Source organism: Schistocerca serialis, chromosome 8 (genome assembly GCF_023864345.2).
Source record: "Schistocerca serialis cubense isolate TAMUIC-IGC-003099 chromosome 8, iqSchSeri2.2, whole genome shotgun sequence".
NCBI lineage: Eukaryota > Metazoa > Arthropoda > Insecta > Orthoptera > Acrididae > Schistocerca > Schistocerca serialis.
The window spans coordinates 228,590,898-228,605,176 of NC_064645.1; positions in this window are offsets into that span (position 1 = coordinate 228,590,898).

Below are 14,279 nucleotides of genomic sequence, written 5' to 3' on the forward strand. Positions count from 1 at the left end.
ACGTTTCTCTCTCTCTCTCTCTGTCTGTCTGTCAGTCTGTGTGTGTGTGTGTGTGTGTGTGTGTGTGTGTAGATGTGGTGTGATTTCACCGGAACATTTTACATTAGGTCCTGTTGCTTCTAGTTACAGAGTGTGCACACCAAGTCAACTGTTTTCTTGTTTTGCAATATAGTCGTCGGTTCTGCGCAATAATGTTTTAAGTTTCATCATTCCGTTTCGCATTGACATAGGGAGCAAATGACGTCTGTGGGAATTATAAATCTTGAGATTTCTTCACCCGTCTGCTACAGCTGGCGGCTGCACATGTGCGCCTCCGTATTTCTCAGAAACGTATCGCTGATTCGTGTCCGAGAAGAGTAAAGCAGACAGAGGAAAAAACACATGAAGAACGATAAATATAAAAAAATGATATTGTGAACATTTGTCTTTTCCAATCGGAGACTGCTGTCATTCGAAGTAAAGCCAATTTATGTTCGTAGAAAATTAGCAAAGAAGCCACGACATTCATGGCGCAGAGTACGGTCTCAAAGTGTAAGGTGTACACATGAACCGAATCTTATACACAAGTCCTGGGTATTTTGCTACAGGATTCTTGATTCAAATTAGCATAATATGCCTCGTTCAGTGGGTGACGTTGTGCAGAGGCGAAGACAGTGGTCTCGTACTTGGAGGAGAGGATTCAAAATTCCTTCACATCCAGCCTAATTTGTCACCCGATAAAACAAAGTCTTCCGGTACAGATTGTACACCAACTACATTCATTTCAGAGAATGCTGATAAAGTAAGTCCGTTTGTAGCAATCATGTACAACTGCTTAGGTGCGCACCTAAAGACTTGGAAGTTCTACAGAACACAACAACATACAATTACGGATCATTGAATTATAGACCAAAATTATTGACTTCGATTTATAATACAATTCTGAAACATAAGCTGCCCCCAACATCATGAAATGCACAGTAGAAAGTGATCTATTGACACGTAACCATGACGGATTCAAAAAATATCGTTATTCTGAAACCCAACTGACTCGTCATTTCCATGAAGTAATGAGTGATATCAGCAGGGGATCTCAAGTTGAGTCCAGAAAACTTTTGACACCACTCCTCGCAAGCGGCTTAATAATCAAATTGCATGCCTATAGAGGAACATCGTCTTAGATGTACGACTGGTTTCGTGGTTTCCTGTCATAAGTACCACAATTCGTTGTAACTGACGAGATTTAATCTAGTAAAATCTATGAAAATGAAATGAAATGTTGTGTGACGAGGGGGTCCCGTCGGGTAGGTCTACCCGACGAAGTCTTTTGATTTGACGCAACTGCTGCGACTTGCGCGTCGATGGGGATGACATGATGATGATTAGGACAACACAACACCCAGTCCCTGAGCGGAGAAAAATCTCCGACCGAGCCGGGAATCGAACCCTTAGGATTGACAGTCCGTCGCGCTGACCACTCAGCTACCGGGGGCGGACTAGTAAAACCGATGATGTATCTCTACCTCCCCAACGAAGTGTAATAAGCTGTGAAATCATTTTTTCTGGACAACTTCTCTTGCATGGACAAATATCTGTTAAAGAATTGGCAACCTGAAAAGAAAGTTTTTTTTTAGTGTAGTGTAATGAGTAGAACTAAAAAATTATGTATTTATTGCTAACACCAAACATGTATACGTCAAGGACACCCATACAATAGTAAAGCATATTTTCAATATTTTGGAAGGCAAATGGCGACTTGTAAGTAACCATAAAAGTTTTGCAGATCTGGTCGTGTTAAAAAATTGTGTAACACTGATATTCAAATTGTTTTCTCGAAACTAAAACATTGAATACATTTTTATTTTCGTTTCTCTGAGAGCTAGCGGGGTAGAGAGATGGGGTTGGGGAAGTAGAGGGGACGACCCACACTTGCCTATAGGTATCGGCGCCCTTGGTGTAGATATTCTGTAAACTGACTTGCTTCACATCATTTCGTTAAAATGATCTATGGAACGTGTAACTAACTCTGTTGTTCTTAATCTATATAAACGATTTAGGGGGCTCTAATGGCGGGAATTGTGCCAGTGTTACGGACATGCACACGCTCTGAGCAGAAGTTTCGAAATGGTCCTCGTAAAAAAAAAAAAAATAAAATAAAATAAAAAATAAAAAGCCAACTTTATTGTGAAATAGAAACAAAATGAAATGAGTCTGTTCGAAATTACGTACCTGTGAAATCGAAATCTGTACCTGCATAATAGTCAATGTAGGTTTTCTCCACATCTCCATGGCATCCTTTCCACAGGTAGCGGCAGTGCAGCAATATTGCTACGTAGCGACCAGTAGTCTTACACCAGAATTAATACTTTGCAGGGAAAAACGCCTACCGAAATTCACAACGCTCTAGTTGGAATTTGTGGAGATAGCGCACTGGATTGAAACACATTATCACGGTGGCCTTCCTGTTTCCCGAATAACGGACCAGTACTGACAAGCCAAGGATTGAATAGGCGGTAACTGCAACAGACTATATTTCCGCTGTCATTATTGACAACATTTTGCAAAAAGATCTACGCAAAACCAGTGCAGAAATTTCAAATAAAGCAAACATGCTGCTTCTTTGGCTCTCAGAAACATACACTGAGGTGATAAAAGTTATGGGATAACTGCTAAGATCTTGTTGGATCTCCTTTTTCCCGGCATAGTGCAGCAACTAGACGTAGCATGGACTCAAAAAAATCTTTGGAAGTCCCCTGCAGAAATACTGAGCCATGCTTCCTCTACAGCCGTCCATAATTGCGAAAGCGTTGCCGGTGCAGAATTTTGTAAAAGAATTGACCTCTCGATTATATCCTATAAATGTTCTAAGGGGTTCATGTCGGGCGATCTGTGTGGCCAAATTATTCTCTCGAACTGTCCAGAATGTTCTTCAAACTAATCGCGACCAACTGTGGCCCGTTGACACGGCGCGTTGTCATCCATTAAAATTCCATGAAGTCCATGAATGGCATCAAATGGTCTCCAAGTAGCCGTACAGCACCACATCCAGTCAATGGCCCACTACATTCCATGTAAACACTGCCCACACCATTATACAGCCATCACCAGTTTGCACAGTACCTTACTGACAACCTGGGATGTGCGCCACATTCGAAACCTACCATCAGCTCTTGCCAATTAAAATCGGACTCATCTGATCAAGGTCAGAGTTTTCTAGTTGTCCTCTGTCCAACAGATGTGGCCACGAACCCAGGAGAGGCTCTACAGAAAATGTCGTGTTTTTAGCAAAGGCACTCGTGTCGATTGTCTGCTGCCATACCCCATTAACGTCAGATTTCGCCACACTGTCCTAAAGGCAGCTAATTCACGCATTGTGATTGTCTGTTAGTACTGACAACTATACGCAAACGTCACTGCTCTCAGCCGTAAATGAAGGCCGTCGGCCACTGCATTGTCCGTGGTGAGAGGTAATACCTAAAATTTAGCCCGCATCTCGTGGTCGTGCGGTAGCGTTCTCGCTTCCCACGCCCGGGTTCGATTCCCGGCGGGGTCAGGGATTTTCTCTGCCTCGTGATGGCTGGGTGTTGTGTGCTGTCCTTAGGTTAGTTAGGTTTAAGTAGTTCTAAGTTCTAGGGGACTGATGACCTGAGATGTTAAGTCCCATAGTGCTCAGAGCCATTTGAACCATTTTTTTTTTTAACCTGAAATTTGGAATTCTTGGCACACTCTTGACACTGTGGGTCTCGGAATATAGAATTCCCTAAGGATTTCTGGAATGGAATGTCCCATGCGTCTAGCTCCAACTACCATTCCGCGTTCAAAATCTGTTAATTCCCGTCGGGCAGCCATAATGACGTCGGAAACCTTTCCACGCGAATCAAAATAGTTCAAATGGCTCTGAGTACTATGGGACTTAACATCTGTGGTCATCAGTCCCCTAGAACTTAGAACTACTTAAACCTAACCAACCTAAGGACATCACACACATCCATGCCCGAGGCAGCATTCGTACCTGCGACCGTAGCAGTCGCTTGGTTCCGGACTGTAACGCCTAGAACAGCTTTTTTTTTTTTTTTTTTTTTTTTTTACAAGGAATTTTTACTAGCAGTTTGCAACTCCATTAATTAAAATGGGAAATGAAAGGTTGTGTTCTGCAGCTTTCACCCAGATCGGAACTGCCACCTCATATAGCAGTAGTATCGCAACACATAAGTGAACGACTTTTTTTTTTTTTTTTTTAAGAGTGTTCAGTTATGAGAAGGTGGAGAACATAGGCGGGAAGGGGTCGGAACCCGAGACCTGGCCACAATGTCTCCTCCCTCCCGTCCCTGAATCACTCCCTCAAAGTAGCTTTTTGATTTATTTTTGTTTTATTTTATTATTTTTATTATGTTTTTTTTTCACCAGGAACAGGGTAAATGAACAAAAGATTTTTGTTGGTACAAACTTAAATAGAACAGAAATGCCATCCTTCCGGCGAAAATAACACAAGACATTATACCCGTACAAGGCGAGCAATTTTTTTTTATGGACAATGTGTAGGAAAAAAAATAATAATAATACTGATGTAAGCTACGAGGTGTGAAGCAATATACAGTAGAATGAGGGAAAAACCAGTGTTTTCTGGTATAGTGCATAAAAGAAAGGAGGCCCGTGTCCATGCGCCTACTCCACTGTGGGTTACAATGTAGAAAGTAGCGCGGGGAGTCTCAGATGTCAGCAGGGGGCGGGGGGGGGGGGGGGCGGGAGTGCTGTCGGCGTGTGGCACTATCCAACTGAGCGGGGGTGACGTAAAGATCGCATGTAGGTAATTGGCGAAGAAGGCGCGGTAGCGCGGTCGGTGTTCGACTTCACTGTGGGCGGTTCGTAAGTACTGCCAGAAATCAAGGCGTGATTTGTCGCCATCATTATACATGTAGGTGATCGTCCATCCCTTGACCCATACAATCGCATGATTTTTGGTGGCGGGGAAATAAGTATCCTCAGGATGGATAAAAGTCCATGGGTCAATCGAGTCCCGCGGAACGCGGAGATAACAGGCAACAAACTGTCGGGCAAGTTTCCAGACGTCGCTGGTGGCAGCACAAGTCAGTTGATGGACATCGTCATCCACGAGGTGGTAAATGGTACAAAGTGGAGAGTCCTTTAGTCCGATGGCGTGAAGACGATGATTTGTGGCGAATTTTTCATTTGCGACTTGGTACCATGGTGCCCGGACGTTGGAGGGAAGAAAAGGCTTGTGGATGTGACGCCAAACCGTGGGCCACCGCGTGGACGGATGTCTCAGTTCGATATTGTTGTTGGATATGGAACGAAGGAGTGGGGTGTAAAAATCTTTAGGTCGAGGAGAACGCGCGGTCGGTAGGTGTGTGTGAGCATAACTGAAGTCGACGATGAAATCAGAAATGTGCGCCAGGTGGTGCTTGATATGTCCGACTGGTACTGGTGGTGTTATCGTCGCGGGCACAAGAATTTCCAGCAAGCTGCGCGTAAGGGAGGTGCCCCCGTGCCACTGCTTGTGCATGGTGGACGTGTACAAGGACGCCGCGCGGAGTCGCACATTGACAAGGCCGAGGCCTCCCGCTCGCGTGGGAAGGGTGAGCGTGTCGTAGCGGACCTTAAAGGGCGTACCGGCCGTAAGGAAGTATCCGAAGGCAGCCTGGAGGCTGCGTCCAATTGTTGATGGCAGCGGAAGGACCTGTGCGATGTGGACCATTTTGGACGCCACATGTTGATTGAGGTATTGGACACGTTGTAAAGAATCGAGTCGTCGGAGAAGATTTTGTCGCACCGTCGTGCGGATAGTTTGGAGTGCACGGCGAAAATTGATGGCAGCGGAGCGGCGCACGGTGGAGGTGAAAATGATACCAAGGTATCGTAGTTTTTGTACACACGGGAGAGGTGCTAAGTCGTCGTGTGAGAGGCCGCGTCCAATGGGCATCGCCGCGGATTTAGCCACATTCATGTTACTGCCCGCTGCAGTGCCGTACGTTGATATCAAATCAAGTACCGTGTGTGTTTCACGCCGTGAGCGGATCAAGAGGAGGAGGTCGTCCGCATACGCACGACATCGAAAACTGTGCTGTCGCAAAGTGAGACCAGAAAGGTGGCTCGTCAGACTCCCGATGAGTGGCTCCAGGCTTATGGCATAGAGTAGGGTCGAAAGTGGGCAGCCTTGCCGTACGGAACGCCGGATCGTCACTGGTCCCGCCACACAGCCATTAACCTGAATCAGCGATTCGGCGGTGATGTACAGGTGCCGGATCACGTCGATAAAGGGCGCGGAGTCAGCACGCCGTTGCCAGTGCAATTAAATCGCGACATTCTCCTGTGGCCGTTTGTATATTAACTGAGCCGCCCGGAGTTGTCTGTTCCGGGGATAGAATGCTAGGCAGGACCTTGCGGTATCGCGTTGCCAGTAGGCGTGTAAAAATTTTACAGTCTGCGTTAAGCAGAGTTAGGGGACGGTAATGTGCTGTCGTCACACCTGGTGTTGGTTTGTGGATGGGTATAATAATTCCCGTGACGAAGGACGGCGGTACGGCGTTCCCCATCGTCAGCAGTTCATGAAACATCGTGGTCCACCGTGACGCCATTAGTGTGAAGAAAGCGCGATAAAATTCTATCGGCAATCCGTCGACACCAGGTGACTTATTCAGAACACCTTTTTTGATTGCATCGTGGATTTCGTCACGCGTAATGGGCTCCATCAGCTCGTCCGCTTCGTCGCTGGTGAGGGTGTGAGTTACGTGTGGTAACACAGACTCCTCAGCGTGGTTGTTGGTAGTCTCCTCCTGGTACATTGTGCGGTAGTGGTCGACAAAGGCACTGACGATTTCGGCCTGGCAAGTGACTTGCTGGCCTCGAAAGGTGGTGATCTCGGTGATGAGTTGTTGTCGTCGATGTTTCCTATCGGAGGCGATATGATGCATGGTCGGATGTTCTTGTTCCGCCGAATCTTGACATCGGGTTTGCACCATAGCCCCCTGCAGTCTACGGCGTGTCAAAGTTACAATTTGCGCCTTAATCCTGCTGCGTTCCCTCTGGGTGTCGGGGGTGGGCGGTTGTGCGTCCAGGTCGCGGAGAACGGCGTAGAAATAGTCGGTAGTGTGCCGGCGCCACGCAGCTACTTCCTTGCCATACTGAATCACGGTGCGTCGAATGGCAGGTTTGGCACATTCCAGCCACCAGGTCAAGGTCGTGCAGTATTTAGGTAAGCGACGTTCACAGGTGGCCCATGTCTCGGTAACACGTTGAAGACATTCGGGATCATGAAGATGGGAGGTGTTTAGCTTCCACAGTGCACGACTACGCCAGACCACTTGCTTGGGGAAGAGAATGTTGCAGATGTAGGCACAGTGGTCCGAAAAGGCCAGGGGCCAAAGTTCTGCACCTTGGACTGCAGGTGTGAGTTCCCGAGAGACGTAAATTCTATCAAGGCGGCTCGCGGATTGACTCGTCTGGTAAGTACGTCCAGGCGCGTCGCCATGCTGAACTTCCCAAGTGTCGCGGAGCAACAGATCTCGGACGACAAGACGCAGTTCTTGACAGGTGTTGTAGTGGGGCACTTGATCTTTAGGATGCAAGACACAATTAAAATCACCCCCAAGCAAGTAATGGTCGCAGCGCCCAAGAAACAAAGGAGCGATTTCTTCTGAATAGAAGAGTGCCCTGTCGCGTCTGCGGGTGGAGCCTGACGGAGCGTAAATGTTGACCATACGCGTCCACATGACGGTGACGGCCATGCCTCTGGCAGATGGAAGGTATGTGACTTCGGCCACTGGAACGCCTTCTCTGGCGTAGATGGCTACGCCGCGTCCCAGGTGGTCACCAGGAGAAGGATAAGTGTTATATCCCGCCCATATCGCCTCTCGCAGCAGTTGAAGTTTCATGTGTGAGCTAATGGTGTTAGTGTTGGTCGTCGCTATTCGGTGGGTTTGGAACCGTACCCCGCCGTGGAGGGGAACTCCACCGGCGGAGGATGAAGAGGGACGAGGCAACGGTGAGTCGTGCCGTACGCCACCTGACGGCATTATCAGCGGCGTTACGATGCTTCCGTCTGGGGTAACTCTGTCCCCAGCGTGTGGTCCGGGTCCTCATCGACGTCCTCACTCCACACCATTGAAGGTGCTGTCGTTGTGATGGTCGTACGTTCCACTTCGGCCGTAGGGGCGGAGGACGTCTCGGCGGCAGTCGCAACGGTGTCCGTTGGTTCAGGAGCACCTGGGCGAGCCAGTAGAGTAGGCATCGACACAGCCACAGTCGGCGTCATGTTGTCGTCATTCGTATCGTCGCGTAGGTTCTCCGAGGCCTCGTCGGGTCGGACGGCCTCTGGAGCAGCAGGGGGAGGTGATCCGTCTCGTTCCGAGACCGTACGGCGCCTCCTCTTGCGCCTCTTAGGTGAACGTTGTTTGCGGATTCGTCCCTCCGTGTCGGAAGACGGAAGGGAGTCGCGTCGCTCTGAGAGGAAGGCCGTCGCGGGAACGTCAAATGAAGGGGCGTCCATATGTTCAGGCGGGTGGGGGTCGGAAGTCGTCGCTGTTGGTAGTGGCGCCGGAGTAGCGTCAGGCTTTGAACGCGACGTGTCGGCCCCGGCGGTATCCGTAGCAGCTGGAAGGGTCACCGCTACATGGTCCGACGGGTGGCGGCCGGGGGGAGGAGAAGAGAGCGCCGATGCGTAGGTGATCGGTCAAACCGTCGTCGGAGCCGGAGGTGCCACGGTAGCGGCTGGCAATTGGCTGATTCGTCACTGAAGACACTCGGATCTGAGGTGGCCTTCTTTGCCGCATCCGGAACAAGTCTTGGGTTGGCCGTCATAAATGACAACCGCGCGGCACCCGCTAATTTGCAGGTAGGATGGCACGTGGCGATGCAGGTCGATGGTGATCGGCCGTACACCGTTAAGAACGGGGTACGTTTGGAATTGCGCCCAGCGTTCGGCAGTGTGGCCATGTACAGTGCCATAGGGGCGGAAAGCCGCGATAACGTCTTCCGCCGGAAGCTCGAACGGGAGTTCGAAAACTCGTATGGTGCGCATTCCTAAGCCGACATGGTCGACAGTGACCGCTCCGACATTGCCGTCGGCGTGGCAAAAGCGTAATCCATGGTTGGTGTCACGAAGTATTCTTTCACATACCGCGTCATTGACGACTTTGACGTACACCGTACAGCTTAATATGGACAAATGGATGCCCAAGATGTCGGAAGCTGGGATCTTAGCAACGTCGCGTAGGAAGCGTTCCACTTCCAAGGCCTTTGGTCGTGCGTATTCGTTGCAGAAGTTGAATCGTAATGTTGATTTTCGAAAACGGTTGGCCATGGTTCTAGTGCACGTAAGCGACACGTAAGTGACGGCCGCTGAAATGTAAACAACAGCGAGCGCCCGCGCTCCGCAGGCGGAAACAACAACACGTCCGCACTGCACGGCAGCGAAAGCCGGACTGATGGCCACCGCGGCCGGCTCACGTGAATCAGCTGAGTGCTAATGACAGCTTCGCCAATGCACTGCCTTATACCTCGTGTACGCGATACTGCCACCATCTGTATATGTGCTTATCGCTATCCCATGACTTCTGTCTCTTAAATGTTATCGAGAAAAGTGTTTCTCATCAACCGAGTGGAGAGCAAAAAGCAAATCGCAAGAGAATCATACAATTTCTCCTACTGGAGGGCCGGCCGCGGTGGCCGTGCGGTTCTAGGCGCTTCAGTCCGGAACGGCGTGACTGCTACGGTCGCAGGTTCGAATCCTGCCTCGGGCATGGATGTGTGTGATGTGCTTAGGTTAGTTAGGTTTAAGTAGTTCTAAGTTCTGGGGACTGATGACCTCAGATGTTAAGTCCCATAGTGCTCAGAGCCATTTGAACCATTTTGAACCAACGGGAGGAGACAGAGGAAGATCAGGTTTTAAACAGGGTTGTTGTCCTAGGTGAGATAAGGATTCGAGATTTTGAGCCAGAGTTGAAATCTTAGTGCTCCCTGTGAAAACATCCAGACTCTCCTTGGCCCAAAAAAGACTGTCGTCAACAGTCCAAAGTCAAGAGCATGATGATTATCGCTTAAGATAAGACTGGAGTGATAGCACCAAATAATCTCTGTGACAGGTCGATATTATACAGACTTTTCGTGAAATTTTTGGCAGGCAAAGATTTGCCAAAGAACGACCAACAGTTTCACTGTTCGACTACTCATTCTGCATGATAACACACGAAAGCATATTACGGAACCAGTCCACAGAAGTTTGGAGAAATTATGGATGGGAAATCCTGCCCCTTCTAACATACAGTTCTGACATGAACCCATCGAATTTTGATTTGTTTGCAAAATTCAAGACACAACTTTGAGAGAAAACGTTTTCAAAACCATTGAGTGATACAATGACCCGATTAATCAGACAGATGAAAAAAATGGCGTCCTAACGTCAATACTTGACTTTCCGAAACCCTGGACCGCTGTAATTGAGAAGAATGGAGAGTACATTTAAGGCCTATACAGTCATTTTGTGAAACAAAAAACAATTTTTAACCATAATTTTTTGGTGTGCAAAATTTTTGAACATGGCCATAACAATTTCGTAAGACTAATTCTACCATTCCTTGTTTCTCTTGGATCTATCCCTACACACGTTTCCAGACATATGACTGGTGCCAAAGTTTTCGAACAGATGATGTATCAGACAAAGCAACAGAACGACGCAGACTAATTAAATTTTTTTTTCTATTCATAGACGTCGTATTGTCTCGTAACCTAAATGGCACACCGAGCAAACACATCACACTTCAGAGATAAATTAAATGCATTAACATTATAAGGGCACTTACACTGATGAACCAAAACGTTATGACCACCTGCTTAATATTTTATTTGTCCATCTTTGGAACGGAATGCATATCACTGATCCTACAGTTTGTTGGTAGGTTTGTGGAGGTATGTGGTATTAGAATTTTACGCACAGGTCACGTAATTCGCGTAAATAACGGGCCGCTGATTTGCATACGCGGTGATGACGCCCCACAGCGACCCAGATGGGTTCCATAGGATATACAGGGTGAGTCACCTAACATTACCGCTGGATATATTTCGTAAACCACATCAAATACTGACGAATCAATTCCACAGACCGAACGTGAGGAGAGGGGCTAGTGTAATTGGTTAATACAAACCATAAAAAAATGCACGGAAGTATGTTTTTTAACACAAACCTAGGTTTTTTTTAATGGAACCCCGTTAGTTTTGTTAGCTCATCTTAACATATAAACAAATATGTAATCAGTGCCGTTTGTTGCACTGTAAAATGTTGATTACATCCGGAGATATTGTAACCTAAAGTTGACGCTTGAGTACCACTCCTCCGCTGTTCGATCGTGTGTATCGGAGAGCACCGAATTACGTAGGGATCCAAAGGGAACGGTGATGGACCTTAGGTACAGAAGAGACTAGAACAGCACATTACGTCCACATGCTAACACCTTTTTATTGGTCTTTTTCCCTGACGCACATGACATTACCATGAGGGGTGAGGTATACGTACACACGTGGTTTTCGTTTTCAGTTACGGAGTGGAATAGAGTGTGTCCCGACATGTCAGGCCAATAGATGTTCAATGTGGTGGCCATCATTTGCTGCACACAATTGCAATCTCTGGCGTAATGAATGTCGTACACGCCGCAGTACATCTGGTGTAATGTCGCCGCAGGCTGCCACAATACGTTGTTTCATATCCTCTGGGGTTGTAGGCACATCACGGTACACATTCTCCTTTAACGTACCCCACAGAAAGAAGTCCAGAGGTGTAAGATCAGGAGAACGGGCTGGCCAATATATGCGTCCTCCACGTCCTATGAAACGCCAGTCGAACATCCTGTCAAGGGTCAGCCTAGTGTTAATTGCGGAATGTGGAGGTGCACCATCATGCTGATACCACATACGTCGACGCGTTTCCAGTGGGACATTTTCGAGCAACGTTGGCAGATCATTCTGCAGAAACGCGATGTATGTTGCAGCTGTTTGAGCCCCTGCAATGAAGCGAGGACCAATGAGGTGGTCGCCAATGATTCCGCACCATACATTTACAGTCCACGGTCGCTGTCGCTCTACCTGTCTGAGCCAGCGAGGATTGTCCACGGACCAGTAATGCATGTTCCGTAGATTCACTGCCCCGTGGTTTGTGAAACCCGCTTCATCGGTAAACAGGTAGAACTGCAACGCATTCTCTGTTAATGCCCATTGACAGAATTGCACTCAATGATTAAAGTCATCACCATGTAATTGCTGATGTAGCGACACATGAAACGGGTGAAAGCGGTGACGATGCAGTATGCGCATGACACTACTTTGACTCAGTCCACCGGCTCTCGCAATGTCCCGTGTACTCATGTGTGGGTTCATGGCAACAGCAGCTAACACACCAACTGCACCCGCTTTTCGTGTGACGGGCCTGTTACGGACCCGTTTGCGTGCTACGACCATACCTGTTGCATACAGTTGGCGGTAGATGTTTTGCAATGTGCGGCACGTTGGATGCTCTCTGTCCGGGTACCGTTCTGCATACACCCTGCAGGCTTCAGCCGCATTTCGTCGACACTCGCCATAGATGAGTATCATCTCCGCCTTTTCAGAGTTCGAATACACCATGGTCACAGTTCCTACAACACTACACTATCACAGACGTCTGGTAACACGGTGTACTACAGTTGGTCTGCGTGCGGAGACGAATGCAGAATAACAATAGCAGCAAGCGCTACATGCGGACACTGCGACAGCTAGACCAAACCACAACAGTGCACTACAGCCACACTCGTAAACACGGTCGTCATCGTAAACATGTCCCTGCAGATGCTGCCCGCCGACCGTGGCCCGTGTTTGTTACAACACGCAACTGAACGTCGGAGGTTTCAAGCGTCAACTTTAGGTTACAATATCTCCGGATGTAATTAACATTTTACAATGCAACAAACGGCACTGATTACGTATTCGTTTATATGTTCAGATGTGCTAACAAAACTAACGTGGTTCCATTTTTAAAAAAACGTAGGTTTGTGTTAAAAAACATACTTCCGTGCATTTTTTAAACAATTACACTAGCCCCTCTCCTCACGTTCGGTCTGTGGAATCGGTTCGTCAGTATTTGATGTGGTTTACGAAACATATCCAGCGGTAACGTTAGGTGACTCACCCTGTATATCAGGCGAGATTGGTCGCCCAGACATCAACGTGATTTAACTATAATTCTCCTCAAAGCACTTTAGTACGGTTCTGGCTCTGAGACACGGACAGTTATACTGCTGAAAGACGACATCGCCGTCGGGGAAGACATCGAGCATCAAGCTTAAAGGGAATAAGGTGGTTCGCAGCTGTCAGCGTGTCTTTGATTAGTAACACAGGTCCATGCAAGAGCAGGAGGATGTCTCCTGTAGCATAATACTGCTCACACCAGCCTACGGCCGTGATGCGCTACACGTTTCGAGGCGCCGTTTGTGGAGACGAACATCGACCTAGTGTATCGAAAAGTGATTTAGCCGAAGAGCCGACACGTTTTCGTTGATCGACGGTCGCATCCCGATAGTCTCGTACCCACTGCAATCGTAATTGATGGTGTCGTTGGGTCTACATGTGAACACGTGGGGGTTGCCTGCTGTCGAGCTCCGTTTTCAACAGTATGCCATGAACGGTGTGCTCCGAGACTCTTGTGCGTGCATCAGCATTGTACTCTTTCGGCAGAAATACCACAGATCACCATCTTACCTACTTTACAGAGCTGAAAAGTCTCCGGTTACGGCGTAAAGTCAAGCACCGGCACACCAGAAGAAGTCAGCCAATCGCACGCTGACCGGACCTCCCTCCAGGACGACAACGCGACAGCAGCGGCCCCTATGTGAAGAGGACATAAGTGCCGCGGCCGACCGGTGACGGCCCAGTTCAATAGTAGCTTCAGGATTAGCGGTTCAAATGGTTCAAATGACTCTGAGCACTATGGGGCTTAACATCTGAGGTCATCAGTCCCCTAGAATTTAGAACTACTTAAACCTAACTAACGTAAGGACATCACACACATTCATGCCCGAGGCAGGATTCGAACCTGCGACCGTACCAGTCGCGCGGTTGCGGACTGAAGCACCTAGAACCGCTCGGTCACCGCGGCCGGCCAGGATTAGCGACTTGGATAGCAGCGTCAACCACAGCAACTTCGATAGCAGTTCAGGGACGACTTCGTCAGTTAGAGATCACCAGTCACTGCAAAGACTGTTTATTTCCTATGTCCCCCTTTAGTTGCGACACATCTGTGTAGTTGCCAAAGTTAAGTA